At 40.2% G+C, this 16,635-nt stretch overlaps 1 protein-coding gene across 2 annotated transcripts in view; it reads left to right on the forward strand.

The window, feature by feature from the left end:
* Positions 1 to 16,635, forward strand: part of bdl (borderless) — a 297,068-nt gene that overhangs the window by 13,013 nt on the left and 267,420 nt on the right. The window contains exon 1 of one of the 2 annotated variants that reach the window (XM_067153899.2): positions 3,560 to 3,577. The exons of the other annotated variant lie outside the window; for it this stretch is intronic. The gene's annotated coding sequence lies outside the window, so the exon portion shown is untranslated. Of the gene's footprint in view, positions 1 to 3,559; positions 3,578 to 16,635 lie in introns of those variants that run through there. 2 annotated transcript variants of the gene reach the window in all.

Genomic DNA, 16,635 nt, shown 5'->3' on the forward strand with positions numbered 1-16,635 from the left:
CTGACGGCTATGTCATCCAAACTTCTCACCACTCGTTCGGTAGAGTAATAATAATAATAATAATAATAATAATAATAATAATAATAATTTACGTCGGACTAAATAACGTACTCTTACGGAGACGTCGGATTGCCGGAATGTTGTCACGTGCCATGATCCTTAAGGACTGCCATATGGAGTGGGAAGGTCTAGGCTTCGTGCCTGACCTTGACTTTCGGGATAGTGGAGGTCTTCTGATCTGACTACTACATACTACATCTGCTCTACACTTCTCTCAAAAACCAACTGAACAAGACCTGGATGTCTTAAGATGTGCCCTTTCATTTTATCTTTTCTTCTCGTCAAATTTGAAATTAATCTCCTTTCATCAATTCCATTGAGTATCTCTTCATTCGTGATTGGATCTATCCATCTCACCTTCGCTTCCCATCTGAGCTATGTCACTACGCCCCAGATGTCCGCACTCCATTACCTTCGCTTCCCATCTGAGCTATGTCACTACGCCCCAGATGTCCGCCCTCCATCACCTTCGCTTCCCATCTGAGCTATGTCACTACGCCCCAGATGTCCGCCCTCCATCACCTTCGCTTCCCATCTGAGCTATGTCACTACGCCCCAGATGTCCGCCCTCCATCACCTTCGCTTCCCATCTGAGCTATGTCACTACGCCCCAGATGTCCGCCCTCCATCACCTTCGCTTCCCATCTGAGCTATGTCACTACGCCCCAGATGTCCGCCCTCCATCACCTTCGCTTCCCATCTGAGCTATGTCACTACGCCCCAGATGTCCGCACTCCATTACCTTCGTTTTGAACTCATTTGTACTCCATCCCCGAGACTTCGTCCATACCATTCTCCAGATCTTCTACACTCTCAGATAAAATAACAATATCATCGAGTTTTGGTTTCCTCTCCTTGGATTGTGATTTGTTTTCCAAATTCCTCTTAGATTTCGTTTTCTGCCTGTTCTATAAAAACGTGTAAAGGGGAGGGTACAAGCTGCGATCTTACAGAACTCCTTTATGGATTGTTGTTTCCTTTTCAAAGTGCTCGATTCTTATCACTGTAGATGGATTTTTATAAAGATTATCTTATTCATTATTAAACCATCTCCTGTACACAATTCTGCTTTCTCAGTATTTGGTCCCCGATCACCTTCAGAATCTCAAATAGCTTGGTCAAATCAACATTATCGAATGCCTTTTCTAGATCTACGAACACCATCCATGTCGGCTTGTCCTTCTTAATTCGATTCTCTAAGATCATACGTACAGTTAGGATTGCTCCACGTCTTCTTGCATTTCTTTTGAAGCCAAACTGATCTTCCTCCATGTTTCAAATTGTCTTCCCATTCTTCTGTAAATAATACGTGTTAAAAGTTTCCAGGCGTGGGATACTAAATTAATGCTGAGGTAGTTTTTACACTCGACACCACGGCTTTCTTGGGAATAGGTTTAACAACATTCTGTTAAAAATCGGATGGCACTTCTCTTGTCTCATGCATCTTCGCCATGCTCGAGTCTACCAAGGCAGAAGGAATGTCATCAATTCCAGGTACTTTGTCGAATTCTGATCTCAAGTTTCGGTCTCCCATTTCATCAGCATCAGCGGCCTCTTCTTGTTCCAGAACAAAACAATCTTCCTACTTTGTCTTCTTTCCCTAGAAGTCGTTTACCATCTGAGCTCATAATATTTATACACCTAGTTTTCCTTTCTCCAACGGTTTCCTTGATTTTTCTGTGTGGATAATCTACATATCCTAAGACCATACAACCTTCAACATTCTTGTATTTCTTCTTCAGCCTTTTTTCTTAGCTGCCCTGCACTTTCTATCTACTTCATTCTTTAATCACCTGTATTCTTTTCTGCCCTCCTCATTTTTTGTATTCTTGTACTTTCGTCGTTCATCAATCTAGTGTCTCCTGAATTATCCACTGATTCTTAGTTGATCTTTCCTTTCTTCCTAACCTTTTTCAGCAGCCTTGGAGTCCTCATTCTTCACCACTGTCCACTCTTCAGCCTTTTCATTTAGTCCTTGTGCAACATGTTCCTTGAAACAGTCTCTCACACTCTTTTCTTTCAACTTGTCTAGATCCCATATCCTTGCATTCCTTTCATCAATTTCTTCAACTTCAGATGGCATTTCATGACCAACAAGTTGTGGTCAGAGTCCACGTCTGGCCTTGGGAAAGTTTTTCAACCCAACACCTGGTTTCTGAATCTGTGCCTAATCATAATGAAGTCTATTTGATACCTTCCAGTGTCTCCAGGTCTCATTCATGTATAAAACCGTCGTTTGTGGTGTTTGAACCAAGTGTTAGCAACGACTAAATTATGATCGGTTCAGAATTCAACCAGCGTAATTCCTGTTTCATTTCTTTGCCTCAATCCGAATGCATGATCTTCCTTGGCCTACCACAGCATTCCAATCTCATATCAACTTAGATTCTCGTCAACTTTTACGCATTGTATTAAATCTTCTATCTCTTCATCATCCTCTCAACTAGTAGGCATATAGACCTGCACTATTGTGGTGTCTATCTTGACAAAAATAATACTTTCACTGTGCTGTTCGTAGTAGCTTACCCGCTGGCCTATTTCCTTATTCATTATTAAACCAACTCCAGCATTTCCGCTGTCTGTAGTCGCCTGACCAACGTACTTGACTTAAATGAACTACGTCTAACTTCTCCAATCTATCACGACGATTCAGACTTGTAACATTCCACACTCCGACACGCAGAATGTCAGTCTGATGTTGTGAGGTCCGATTGGAGGACTATTTTACCTGCGGAATATTTTACTCTGGAGAAAGCCATGCATGTCTTGCGGCTGACGTTTCCCGTTGCTTTCAGCCGTGTAGCAGTAGGTATTGCCACCCTTGCAAGGTGCTTCACTACAAACTGTAACGAGAGCTACTGTGGCATCTGTCCGTAGTTGTTGAATAAAGAGCTGAAATCAAGCCAACAACATCGGACTAATTCAGGAGAAAGGAAACATTGTTTTAAAGTAAACACAAAATGTAGACGTCATGTGTTGCTCGGCTGGATACTTCATATGTCTTACATGGGATAAAAAAAGGCCTAAGAATGGGAAGGAAGTGGCTGTCGTACAGCCCCAGCATTCGCCTGGTGTGAAAACTACGGAAAACCATCTTCAGGCCTGCCGACAGTGGGGTGCGAACCCACTATCTCCCGAGGGCTAGGCTATGTCATTTAAACTTCACACCACTCATTCGGACGAGCGGTGTCACAATATCCAAAACAACACATGCACTGTTCACTTCTCGCTCAGTAGGAGGAGCACATCCTTTGTCCCTTGTTGGCTGGCAGTCTCTATGGTATTTTTTATTCCCAAACATGCCATAAATTCTAAATGAGATTAGTACCCGCTGTACAAGCCCGTGCTGTTTGCTCATCGTGTTTGGGTTGTATTACAAACCAGAAGGAAGAGCTCAATTGACATACTTGAGACATTCCGCCAACGCTAATTGTTTCCTCTCTGAGCGAGCCGAGATATCTGCTCGGTCATTTTCATTACAAGTACGCCGGTGATTTACTTTGTCATACTATTCCTGGTAAGACCATACGGTTCTTCTTCTTCTTCTTCTTATTATTATTATAATTATTATTATTATTATTATTATTATTATTATTATTATTATTATTATTATTATTATTATTATTATTATTATTATTATTATAAGACATAGTGACTTGCTCCTTCACTATGAGCTACGAAGATCCGATAGAAAGTGTGATGCTCGTGACACAACGAAACAAAGGACTACACACGTCACTAAGAACACATCGCGCACGCCGCTCGTGATGTCCCGCTCATCAGCTGTACAGACCTCCCCGGTGTAATGTGTGGAAACAACGCTTCATTGAAATATGATGCGGGTAGCGGCATCCATCTTTCCTTTAATATTGTATTTTAATAACTTTAATTTAATAACCAATACAACAATCACTCCGATACAGTCACTTGGACTGTTTTTATCCGTGAAAGAAGTAATCAAGAATTATCACAACTTTTCTTTATTTTACAAAATCTGATCACATCGCATTTTACACAAGGAGTATAATTGGGGGGTTCGGCCGCCTCCTCCAGTGCTGCCAACTTAACGTTACTAGCGCGAGATTTGAATTGGTAAACAAGGCCACGTGTTTTTTGACAGCTCTCATCCACCATCTTTAATCAACAGAGCACCATACTGCCCTCTTTAGCTACATACCTTTGAAATGTGGTGGCGGATAATTTGAAAAATGCTTTTTGACAGCAGCCATCTTTAATCGACAGAGCGCAGTGCTGCACTCTTTAGTTGAATTGTGGTGGCGGCAAATTCCACGTAACAGCAGCCATCTTTAATCAAGAGAGCACCGTGCTGCACTCTTTAGTTGAAATATGGTTGCGGCAATTTGAAAAATTCCACGTGCTCTTGTTTGGAAACAAAGCCGCGTGCTTTTTTGACAGTTGTCATCCGCCATCTTGAATCACAAACCTCAGTGCTGCACTCTTTAGTTGAAATGTGGTGGTGGCGAATTTTACGTGCTCTTGTTTGGAAACAAAGCCACATGCTTTTTTGACAGCTACCATGCGCCATCTGTAATCAAGAGAGCACCATGCTGCACTCTTTAGCTACATACCTTTGAAATGTGGTGGCGGATAATTTAAACAATTCTACAGCAGCTATTTCTCAACGCTAATTGCACAATATGGCGGCTATACATGACTCCTTAAGGGTGCTTACTCAAGATGTCTGCTATACATAGGTTCTTATGAGACACTATTGGGATGCTTGCGCAGGATGGCGGCTATACATGGCTCCTTATGAGACGCCCTAGAGATGCTTGCTTAACACGTTCAGTACCTGCTTCTGAGCGGGACACTTGAATGCCTGGACCAGCCATTTTCATGCCCGGCCGTCTTGACGTGCATTACTCAATACAATTTACAATTACTCCTAAACTATAAATGTTAGAAAAATGATACTTTGCCCTTACCTCTAGTAAATATTTAGGGTGTGATATCTGGTGTCACAGGTTTCAAAATACGTCTAATTTTATACAGCCAATCTGTACTTTCGGCATAATGATTACTGTCACCGAAGTGAAGAAATGAAAAATATGAAGGAAGCGTGTTCGGAACATTGTATTAGAAAATATCGGAGTATGAAAAACAGGATCTTCGGTCCAGTACATTTTTATATCAGGATTTTGGACTGTTTCCACGATTGCATGATCGATTTCTTTGTGAAAGGCCGGGGCACCGCACTTATCACTTGACTCGCGTATAGATTGGTCAGCTCACACACATACTGATAAAATTCGTCATTCATGAAAAATCACATAACTCAAAATATCCTGCTTATTTTCTATTTGAACGTTTATAGCTGAATTCTCTGTAAATGGTGGAACGGGTGGACAATAACTAGGATGATATGCATCAGGCACTTCACTTTCTCTATAGGCCTATCTGATTCGGGAATCGGAATTTCCTCGTCACTCTCACTTTCACTATCTGAGTATTTCAGGAATAAGTTCATCACCAGAATCATTGTGAACAATATCTAATAATTAATCTTCCGTAAGAAACTTTGTTTTATAAGCCATTATACTACACACGGCAAGAACGACACGCACTGCATTGGAACCTCAAGTACCGACTTGACGCGCGAGGAAGTGCTGAGATATTCCCGCTAAAACAGCTAACTTCCTGCTACAACCAGTAACGCTGACTAAGGTGTAAGAATGCATAGATAACGAATAAAACAGCATTGCTTCGCGCGGAACATTAAACGTCTTACGCCGTCCGCGGCCCGCAATGAGTTAAGATGGCGGCTGCTCTTATGAGACGGCTTAAGCGTGCTTGCGCAAAATGGCGGACACAAGATAGCAGCTATACACGACTCCTTAAGAGACGCATTAAGGGTACTTGTGCAAGATGGCTGCTGCTCTTATCAAGAAAGCTAGCTTAGAGGCTAACGTGTCGCGCTAGTTGAATTCATTAAATTTGGGGCTTAAATGCAAAATATTAAATCTCTCGAAAACGGTGCGTCCTAGAGCAAAACGGACAAACTTTTTCCGCCTTATATCCAGCTTCGCAGTATGTGGAACATGATAGCATAAGAAAAACATAGTCTAATGATGAGATCAACGGTTCGATTCCTACGGAGGCCCTTTGATATTGACGGCTATCTAATTCTACAAGATGGCGGCTATACATAGCTTTTTATGAGACAGCTTAAGGGTGCTTGCACAAGATGACTGCTGCCTTCATGAGACGCGCTAGGGATGCTTACGCAAGATGGCGGACGCAAAATTGTGACTATACATAGCTCCTTATGAGACAGCCTAGGGGTGCTCGCACAAGATGGCGGCTACTCTTATGAAGAAAGCTAGCTTAGAGGCTACTACGCAAGATGGTGGCTGCTGTCATGCATGCGGTGGAGGGAAATTTGAAAAATTCTATGTGCTTTTTTGACAAGCTGCTATCTTTAATTAACAGAGCACCGTGCTGCCATCTTTAGCTACTTACCTTTGAAATGTGCTAGCAGACAATCTATGACAGCTCTCATCTTTAATCAACAGAGCATCGTGCTGGTATCTTTACAGCACTAAATCTCATACTTTTGAAATGTGGTGGTGGGTAGTTAAAAAAATTCTTCGTGTCTTTTTAACGGCTATCAGCGGTCATCTTTAAACAATAGCGGTTATACATAAGCTGTTAAGACCTCTTCTTATGTCAAGGCATTGCTCTATCGAACAAGTTTAAACCTGCATCGCGAAGGCAAGAGTGTGCAGCGATAACAACATTATGCATGTTTAGACTTGCAGATGATAAAAGAAACATAACAAGACTAGAATCAAACGCTGTACTCGATACAACATGTGTTCAGAATAGTGCATGATTGTTCAGAACACTAAATAAGTGATCAAGACTAGAACAGAACACTGTACTCGATACAATATATATATTTCGAACATGTTAGGGGATACCTGAAGATCAGATAACAAAAAAGTGATTGAAACATAACAAGACTAGAATCGAACACTGTACTCGATGTCGTTAACTTCACCATGTGATTAGAACATTGATTGATGTGTTCAGAACACTAAAATCGAACATACAATGCGATCTTATGCATAAGGCAGTGCACATACTGCGTAACCAACTCGCTCGGTAAACGATATAGCAAAAGTACAACTTCAAATGATTTGCCTTCTATCATTTGTCTTGTGCGAAAAGCAGTCGAAGAAGTTATCGCATAAACACGTAACGTGAAATATCAGTTCGGAAACCTATTGTTTCAATCTGTTGGCATGGGTTACAAGCATGTAGCTTGTGTAGGCGAGGGCTACTCTGCAAAATACTGAACCGAAAAATAATCGTGCTACACACATGATAGGGAATGGAACCCATGAGTTACGTCTTATCAGAAGGGCAAAAAGGATGAGGGGACTCTCCCTCCTCCCTATCGCACATTCCTTGTAGAGCTAAAGGCTAATAGGCTAAAGGGCTAATGGGCTAAAAAGCAAAAGGGCTCATCTACTACCTTACCACGCCCTCCTCCTAGAAGGAGTTAGCTTAAGTAGGCACATTTTTAACAGCAGCAACACCCTCATCGATTGCTATCAGCAAGAACGCTTCTACTTTGTTAAGTGTAGCAAATTAATCTTTATTGGTAAATGGTTTTGTGTTCAGAACAATGATTATCAGAATTACCTAATAAAATATCCGAGGTGCAAAGAGTTGCGTTTTTCTAACAAAAATCAGTATCTGCTCGATAGTTCTTAGTGTCTGGAACACTGAACTTTTCAAGAAGACAGCAGTGAGGTTAGCAATGTTCTGTTGTTGGATTTTAAATTCCGCGCTATGACATGCATAAGGTGGCAGCCTTGAGGTTTAGCGCCGTAAAGATGGCAACAGTGAGGTTAGCGATGCTCTATTGTCCTAACGAGTGCAGCATGGTGCTCTCTTGATTAAAGATGGCGTATGGTAGCTGTCAAAAAAGCACGTGGGTTTGTTTCCAAAGAAGAGCACGTAGAATTTTTCACCACCACATTTTAACTAAAGAGTGCAGCACTGAGGTTTGTGATGCAAGATCGTGGATGACAGCTGTCAAAAAAAACACGGCTCTGATTCCAAACAAGAGCACGTGGAATTTGTCAAATTTTGCCACCACATTTCAACTAAAGAGTGCAGCACGGTGCTTTCTTGATTAAAGATGGCTACTGTTACGTGGAATTTGCCGCCACCATAATTCAACTAAAGAGTGCAGCACTGCGCTCTGTCGTCTAAAGATGGCCGCTGTCAAAAAGCATTTTTCAAATTATCCGCCACCACATTTCAAAGGTATGTAGCTAAAGAGGGCAGCATGGTGCTCTGTTGATTAAAGATGGTGGATGAGAGCTGTCAAAAAAGCATGCGGCTTTGTTTACCGATTCAAATCTCGCGCTAGTCAGGTTACGTTGGCAGCACTGAAGTTTCGGCCCGTCAAGATGGTAGCACTGAAGTTAGCGATGCGTTGTTGTCTGTCAAAAAGCACGTGACTGTCAAAAAACGTGGCTTTGTTTACCAATTCAAATTTCGCGCTAGTAAGGTTAAGTTGGCAGCACTGGAAGAGGTCCCTGGCTGCAGAGCAGGAGCCCCCTGGTAAGGCCCCCCGCCAGGCGACGGAGGAGGAGGCCCCTGCTGGCTGCAGAGCAGGAGCCCCCTGGGAAGGCCCCCCGCGAGGCGACGGAGGAGGAGGCCCCTGGGAGCCGGAGGAGGAGGAGGCGGCCGAATCCACCAATTATACTACTTACACAAAACGAAGTCACCGCTCTCGATTAGAATTAAAGTCATAAAAACATTTGGAAAAGCAACTTAGATACTCCTGTTGATAGCCAAAATACCTGTTCTGGACGATCATGTTACTGCAGAACGTTTTCAACGCCACAAGCAACAACTCACAGGTTGATGAATTTCTTGCAACTGTAAAAAAATGGGAAAGTTAAAAAATGAGTGTTAACACACATTGGTAAATCTCTACCTCTTGTTAATAACTTGTGGCTGTTGAACATTCTCAAATGGTTGAGAAAATCTCTACCTCCTGTTAATAACTTGTGGCTGTTGAACATTCTCAAATGGTTGAGAAAATCTCTACCTCCTGTTAATAACTTGTGGCTGTTGAACATTCTCAAATGGTTGAGAAAATCTCTACCTCCTGTTAATAACTTGTGGCTGTTGCACATTCTCAAATGGTTGAGAACATCTCTGTCTCTTGTTAATAACTTGTGGCTGTTGCACATTCTCAAATGGTTGAGAACATCTCTATCTCTTGTTAATAACTTGTGGCTGTTGCACATTCTCAAATGGTTGAGAACATCTCTGTCTCTTGTTAATAACTTGTGGCTGTTGCACATTCTCAAATGGTTGAGAACATCTCTGTCTCTTGTTAATAACTTGTGGCTGTTGCACATTCTCAAATGGTTGAGAACATCTCTATCTCTTGTTAATAACTTGTGGCTGTTGCACATTCTCAAATGGTTGAGAACATCTCTGTCTCTTGTTAATAACTTGTGGCTGTTGCACATTCTCAAATGGTTGAGAACATCTCTATCTCTTGTCAGTAACTTGTGGCTGTTGCACATTCTCAAATGGTTGAGAATATCTCTGTCTCTTGTCAGTAACTTGTGGCTGTTGAACATTCTCAAATGGTTGAGAACATCTCTGTCTCTTGTCAGTAACTTGTGGCTGTTGAACATTCTCAAATGGTTGAGAACATCTCTATCTCTTGTTAATAACTTGTGGCTGTTGAACATTCTCAAATGGTTGAGAACATCTCTACCTCCTGTTAATAACTTGTGGCTGTTGCACATTCTTAAATGGTTGAGAACATCTCTGTCTCTTGTTAATAACTTGTGGCTGTTGCACATTCTCAAATGGTTGAGAACATCTCTGTCTCTTGTTAATAACTTGTGGCTGTTGAACATTGGTAAATGGTTGAGAACATCTCTATCTCTTGTTAATAACTTGTGGCTGTTGCACATTCTCAAATGGTTGATAACATCTCTGTCTCTTGTTAATAACTTGTGGCTGTTGCACATTCTCAAATGGTTGATAACATCTCTGTCTCTTGTTAATAACTTGTGGCTGTTGCACATTCTCAAATGGTTGATAACATCTCTGTCTCTTGTTAATAACTTGTGGCTGTTGAACATTGGTAAATGGTTGAGAACATCTCTATCTCTTGTTAATAACTTGTGGCTGTTGCACATTCTCAAATGGTTGAGAACATCTCTGTCTCTTGTTAATAACTTGTGGCTGTTGCACATTCTTAAATGGTTGAGAACATCTCTGTCTCTTGTTTATAACTTGTGGCTGTTGCACATTCTTAAATGGTTGAGAACATCTCTATCTCTTGTTAATAACTTGTGGCTGTTGAACATTCTCAAATGGTTGAGAACATCTCTATCTCTTGTCAGTAACTTGTGGCTGTTGCACATTCTTAAATGGTTGAGAACATCTCTATCTCTTGTTAATAACTTGTGGCTGTTGCACATTCTCAAATGGTTGAGAACATCTCTGTCTCTTGTTAATAACTTGTGGCTGTTGCACATTCTCAAATGGTTGAGAACATCTCTGTCTCTTGTTAATAACTTGTGGCTGTTGAACATTCTCATATGGTTGAGAACATCTCTGTCTCTTGTTAATAACTTGTGGCTGTTGAACATTGGTAAATGGTTGAGAACATCTCTGACTCTTGTTAATAACTTGTGGCTGTTGAACATTGGTAAATGGTTGAAAACATCTCTATCTCTTGTTAATAACTTGTGGCTGTTGCACATTCTCAAATGGTTGAGAACATCTCTGTCTCTTGTTAATAACTTGTGGCTGTTGCACATTCTCAAATGGTTGAGAACATCTCTATCGCTTGTTAATAACTTGTGGCTGTTGAACATTCTCAAATGGTTGAGAACATCTCTGTCTCTTGTTAATAACTTGTGGCTGTTGCACATTTTCAAATGGTTGAGAACATCTCTATCTCTTGTTAATAACTTGTGGCTGTTGCACATTCTCAAATGGTTGAGAACATCTCTGTCTCTTGTTAATAACTTGTGGCTGTTGCACATTCTCAAATGGTTGAGAACATCTCTATCTCTTGTTAATAACTTGTGGCTGTTGCACAATCTCAAATGGTTGAGAACATCTCTATCTCTTGTCAGTAACTTGTGGCTGTTGCACATTCTCAAATGGTTGAGAACATCTCTATCTCTTGCTAATAACTTGTGGCTGTTGCACATTCTCAAATGGTTGAGAACATCTCTGTCTCTTGTTAATAACTTGTGGCTGTTGCACATTCTCAAATGGTTGAGAACATCTCTGTCTCTTGTCAGTAACTTGTGGCTGTTGCACATTCTCAAATGGTTGAGAACATCTCTGTCTCTTGTTAATAACTTGTGGCTGTTGCACATTCTCAAATGGTTGAGAACATCTCTATCTCTTGTTAATAACTTGTGGCTGTTGCACATTCTCAAATGGTTGAGAACATCTCTGTCTCTTGTTAATAACTTGTGGCTGTTGAACATTCTCAAATGGTTGAGAACATCTCTGTCTCTTGTTAATAACTTGTGGCTGTTGCACATTCTCAAATGGTTGAGAACATCTCTGTCTCTTGTTAATAACTTGTGGCTGTTGAACATTCTCAAATGGTTGAGAACATCTCTATCTCTTGTTAATAACTTGTGGCTGTTGAACATTCTCAAATGGTTGAGAACATCTCTATCTCTTGTCAGTAACTTGTGGCTGTTGCACATTCTTAAATGGTTGAGAACATCTCTATCTCTTGTCAGTAACTTGTGGCTGTTGCACATTCTTAAATGGTTGAGAACATCTCTATCTCTTGTTAATAACTTGTGGCTGTTGCACATTCTCAAATGGTTGAGAACATCTCTATCTCTTGTCAGTAACTTGTGGCTGTTGCACAATCTCAAATGGTTGAGAACATCTCTGCCTCTTGTCAGTAACTTGTGGCTGTTGCACATTCTTAAATGGTTGAGAACATCTCTATCTCTTGTTAATAACTTGTGGCTGTTGCACATTCTCAAATGGTTGAGAACATCTCTGTCTCTTGTTAATAACTTGTGGCTGTTGAACATTCTCAAATGGTTGAGAACATCTCTATCTCTTGTCAGTAACTTGTTTCTGTTGCACATTCTTAAATGGTTGAGAACATCTCTATCTCTTGTTAATAACTTGTGGCTGTTGCACATTCTCAAATGGTTGAGAACATCTCTATCTCTTGTCAGTAACTTGTGGCTGTTGCACATTCTTAAATGGTTGAGAACATCTCTATCTCTTGTTAATAACTTGTGGCTGTTGCACATTCTCAAATGGTTGAGAACATCTCTATCTCTTGTCAGTAACTTGTGGCTGTTGCACATTCTTAAATGGTTGAGAACATCTCTATCTCTTGTTAATAACTTGTGGCTGTTGCACATTCTCAAATGGTTGAGAACATCTCTATCTCTTGTTAATAACCTCTAGCTGTTGCACATTCTCAAATGGTTGAGAACATCTCTATCTCTTGCTAATAACTTGTGGCTGTTGCACATTATCAAATGGTTGAGAACATCTCTGTCTCTTGTTAATAACTTGTGGCTGTTGCACATTCTTAAATGGTTGAGAACATCTCTATCTCTTGTCAGTACCTTGTGGCTGTTGCACATTCTCAAATGGTTGAGAACATCTCTGTCTCTTGTCAGTAACTTGTGGCTGTTGCACATTCTCAAATGGTTGAGAACATCTCTATCTCTTGTTAATAACTTGTGGCTGTTGAACATTCTCAAATGGTTGAGAACATCTCTATCTCTTGTCAGTAACTTGTGGCTGTTGCACATTCTCAAATGGTTGAGAACATCTCTATCTCTTGCTAATAACTTGTGGCTGTTGCACATTCTCAAATGGTTGAGAACATCTCCGTCTCTTGTTAATAACTTGTGGCTGTTGCACATTCTCAAATGGTTGAGAACATCTCTGTCTCTTGTCAGTAACTTGTGGCTGTTGCACATTCTCAAATGGTTGAGAACATCTCTGTCTCTTGTTAATAACTTGTGGCTGTTGCACATTCTCAAATGGTTGAGAACATCTCTATCTCTTGTTAATAACTTGTGGCTGTTGCACATTCTCAAATGGTTGAGAACATCTCTGTCTCTTGTTAATAACGTGTGGCTGTTGAACATTCTCAAATGGTTGAGAACATCTCTATCTCTTGTTAATAACTTGTGGCTGTTGCACATTCTCAAATGGTTGAGAACATCTCTGTCTCTTGTCAGTAACTTGTGGCTGTTGCACATTCTCAAATGGTTGAGAACATCTCTGTCTCTTGTTAATAACTTGTGGCTGTTGAACATTCTCAAATGGTTGAGAACATCTCTATCTCTTGTTAATAACTTGTGGCTGTTGCACATTCTCAAATGGTTGAGAACATCTCTATCTCTTGTTAATAACTTGTAGCTGTTGCACATTCTCAAATGGTTGAGAACATCTCTGTCTCTTGTCAGTAACTTGTGGCTGTTGCACATTCTCAAATGGTTGAGAACATCTCTATCTCTTGTCAGTAACTTGTGGCTGTTGAACATTGGTAAATGGTTGAGAACATCTCTGTCTCTTGTCAGTAACTTGTGGCTGTTGAACATTCTCAATTGGTTGAGAACATCTCTATCTCTTGCTAATAACTTGTGGCTGTTGAACATTGGTAAATGGTTGAGAACATCTCTGTCTCTTGCTAATAACTTGTGGCTGTTGAACATTGGTAAATGGTTGAGAACATCTCTATCTCTTGCTAATAACTTGTAGCTGTTGAACATTCTCAAATGGTTGAGAACATCTCTATCTCTTGCTAATAACTTGTGGCTGTTGCACATTCTCAAATGGTTGAGAACATCTCTGTCTCTTGTTAATAACTTGTGGCTGTTGCACATTCTCAAATGGTTGAGAACATCTCTATCTCTTGCTAATAACTTGTGGCTGTTGAACATTGGTAAATGGTTGAGAACATCTCTGTCTCTTGCTAATAACTTGTGGCTGTTGAACATTCTCAAATGGTTGAGAACATCTCTATCTCTTGTCAGTAACTTGTGGCTGTTGCACATTCTCAAATGGTTGAGAACATCTCTATCTCTTGCTAATAACTTGTGGCTGTTGCACATTCTCAAATGGTTGAGAACATCTCTGTCTCTTGTTAATAACTTGTGGCTGTTGCACATTCTCAAATGGTTGAGAACATCTCTGTCTCTTGTCAGTAACTTGTGGCTGTTGCACATTCTCAAATGGTTGAGAACATCTCTGTCTCTTGTTAATAACTTGTGGCTGTTGCACATTCTCAAATGGTTGAGAACATCTCTATCTCTTGTTAATAACTTGTGGCTGTTGCACATTCTCAAATGGTTGAGAACATCTCTGTCTCTTGTCAGTAACTTGTGGCTGTTGCACATTCTCAAATGGTTGAGAACATCTCTGTCTCTTGTTAATAACTTGTGGCTGTTGCACATTCTCAAATGGTTGAGAACATCTCTGTCTCTTGTTAATAACTTGTGGCTGTTGCACATTCTCAAATGGTTGAGAACATCTCTGTCTCTTGTTAATAACTTGTGGCTGTTGCACATTCTCAAATGGTTGAGAACATCTCTATCTCTTGTTAATAACTTGTGGCTGTTGCACATTCTCAAATGGTTGAGAACATCTCTGTCTCTTGTTAATAACGTGTGGCTGTTGAACATTCTCAAATGGTTGAGAACATCTCTATCTCTTGTTAATAACTTGTGGCTGTTGCACATTCTCAAATGGTTGAGAACATCTCTGTCTCTTGTCAGTAACTTGTGGCTGTTGCACATTCTCAAATGGTTGAGAACATCTCTGTCTCTTGTTAATAACTTGTGGCTGTTGAACATACTCAAATGGTTGAGAACATCTCTATCTCTTGTTAATAACTTGTGGCTGTTGCACATTCTCAAATGGTTGAGAACATCTCTATCTCTTGTTAATAACTTGTAGCTGTTGCACATTCTCAAATGGTTGAGAACATCTCTGTCTCTTGTCAGTAACTTGTGGCTGTTGCACATTCTCAAATGGTTGAGAACATCTCTATCTCTTGTCAGTAACTTGTGGCTGTTGAACATTGGTAAATGGTTGAGAACATCTCTGTCTCTTGTCAGTAACTTGTGGCTGTTGAACATTCTCAATTGGTTGAGAACATCTCTATCTCTTGCTAATAACTTGTGGCTGTTGAACATTGGTAAATGGTTGAGAACATCTCTGTCTCTTGCTAATAACTTGTGGCTGTTGAACATTGGTAAATGGTTGAGAACATCTCTATCTCTTGCTAATAACTTGTAGCTGTTGAACATTCTCAAATGGTTGAGAACATCTCTATCTCTTGCTAATAACTTGTGGCTGTTGCACATTCTCAAATGGTTGAGAACATCTCTATCTCTTGCTAATAACTTGTAGCTGTTGCACATTCTCAAATGGTTGAGAACATCTCCATCTCTTGTCAGTAACTTGTGGCTGTTGCACATTCTCAAATGGTTGAGAACATCTCTATCTCTTGCTAATAACTTGTAGCTGTTGCACATTCTCAAATGGTTGAGAACATCTCTATCTCTTGTTAATAACTTGTGGCTGTTGCACATTCTCAAATGGTTGAGAACATCTCCATCTCTTGTTAATAACTTGTAGCTGTTGCACATTCTCAAATGGTTGAGAACATCTCTATCTCTTGTTAATAACTTGTAGCTGTTGCACATTCTCAAATGGTTGAGAACATCTCCATCTCTTGTCAGTAACTTGTGGCTGTTGCACATTCTCAAATGGTTGAGAACATCTCTATCTCTTGCTAATAACTTGTAGCTGTTGCACATTCTCAAATGGTTGAGAACATCTCTCTCTCTTGTGAATAACTTGTGGCTGTTGAACATTCTCAATTGGTTGAGAGCATTCTTGACAACACCACAGTATAAGGCCCAACTCAACCTTAGTGTCTCCAGGAGTTTCCCAAACGATAGCAGTTTGACAACACTTTACCAGTCAATAAACAACAGAGACGAGTTACTTACCCATAGGTCCAAAGAAGAAGCGTGAAAAACAAACATCACGGCGTAGAGGCTATGTGAATCCAAACAAGAAAACGTACCGACTGTAAAGGAGAAGATCGATTACAATTTAGAACAATTTTAATGAATTAAGATTTCAATTTAAGTGGACAATAATAATAATATTCTGGAGATACTATACGGTGATTAAGCAAAGAGAGCAAAATGATCATTAGTTTAAAAAACAGAATTCATAATATAAGTTGGGTCGACCCTTTGAAAATACGGAAAACAATATTTTGGTCACAAACTTATTCTGTGTTCTGAAAGCTGCAAGAATTATCAGTCATAAAAATTGTTGAGTCTCAGTTAATTAACGAACAGTAAGTCGAGACTTGTTTCTTCGACACTTCTAGTATGAGTTCAGTAAAATAACGGAACCGTAAAATAATGTTACCAACGGTTTAGGTGAAATTGGAAGAAAATACTCAATAATATTAGGTCATAAGAAAAGGAGGACGTATTTCAATTTAGGAGGTGGAATACAGTCGAGATC

Source organism: Anabrus simplex, chromosome 9 (genome assembly GCF_040414725.1).
Source record: "Anabrus simplex isolate iqAnaSimp1 chromosome 9, ASM4041472v1, whole genome shotgun sequence".
Lineage (NCBI taxonomy): Eukaryota > Metazoa > Arthropoda > Insecta > Orthoptera > Tettigoniidae > Anabrus > Anabrus simplex.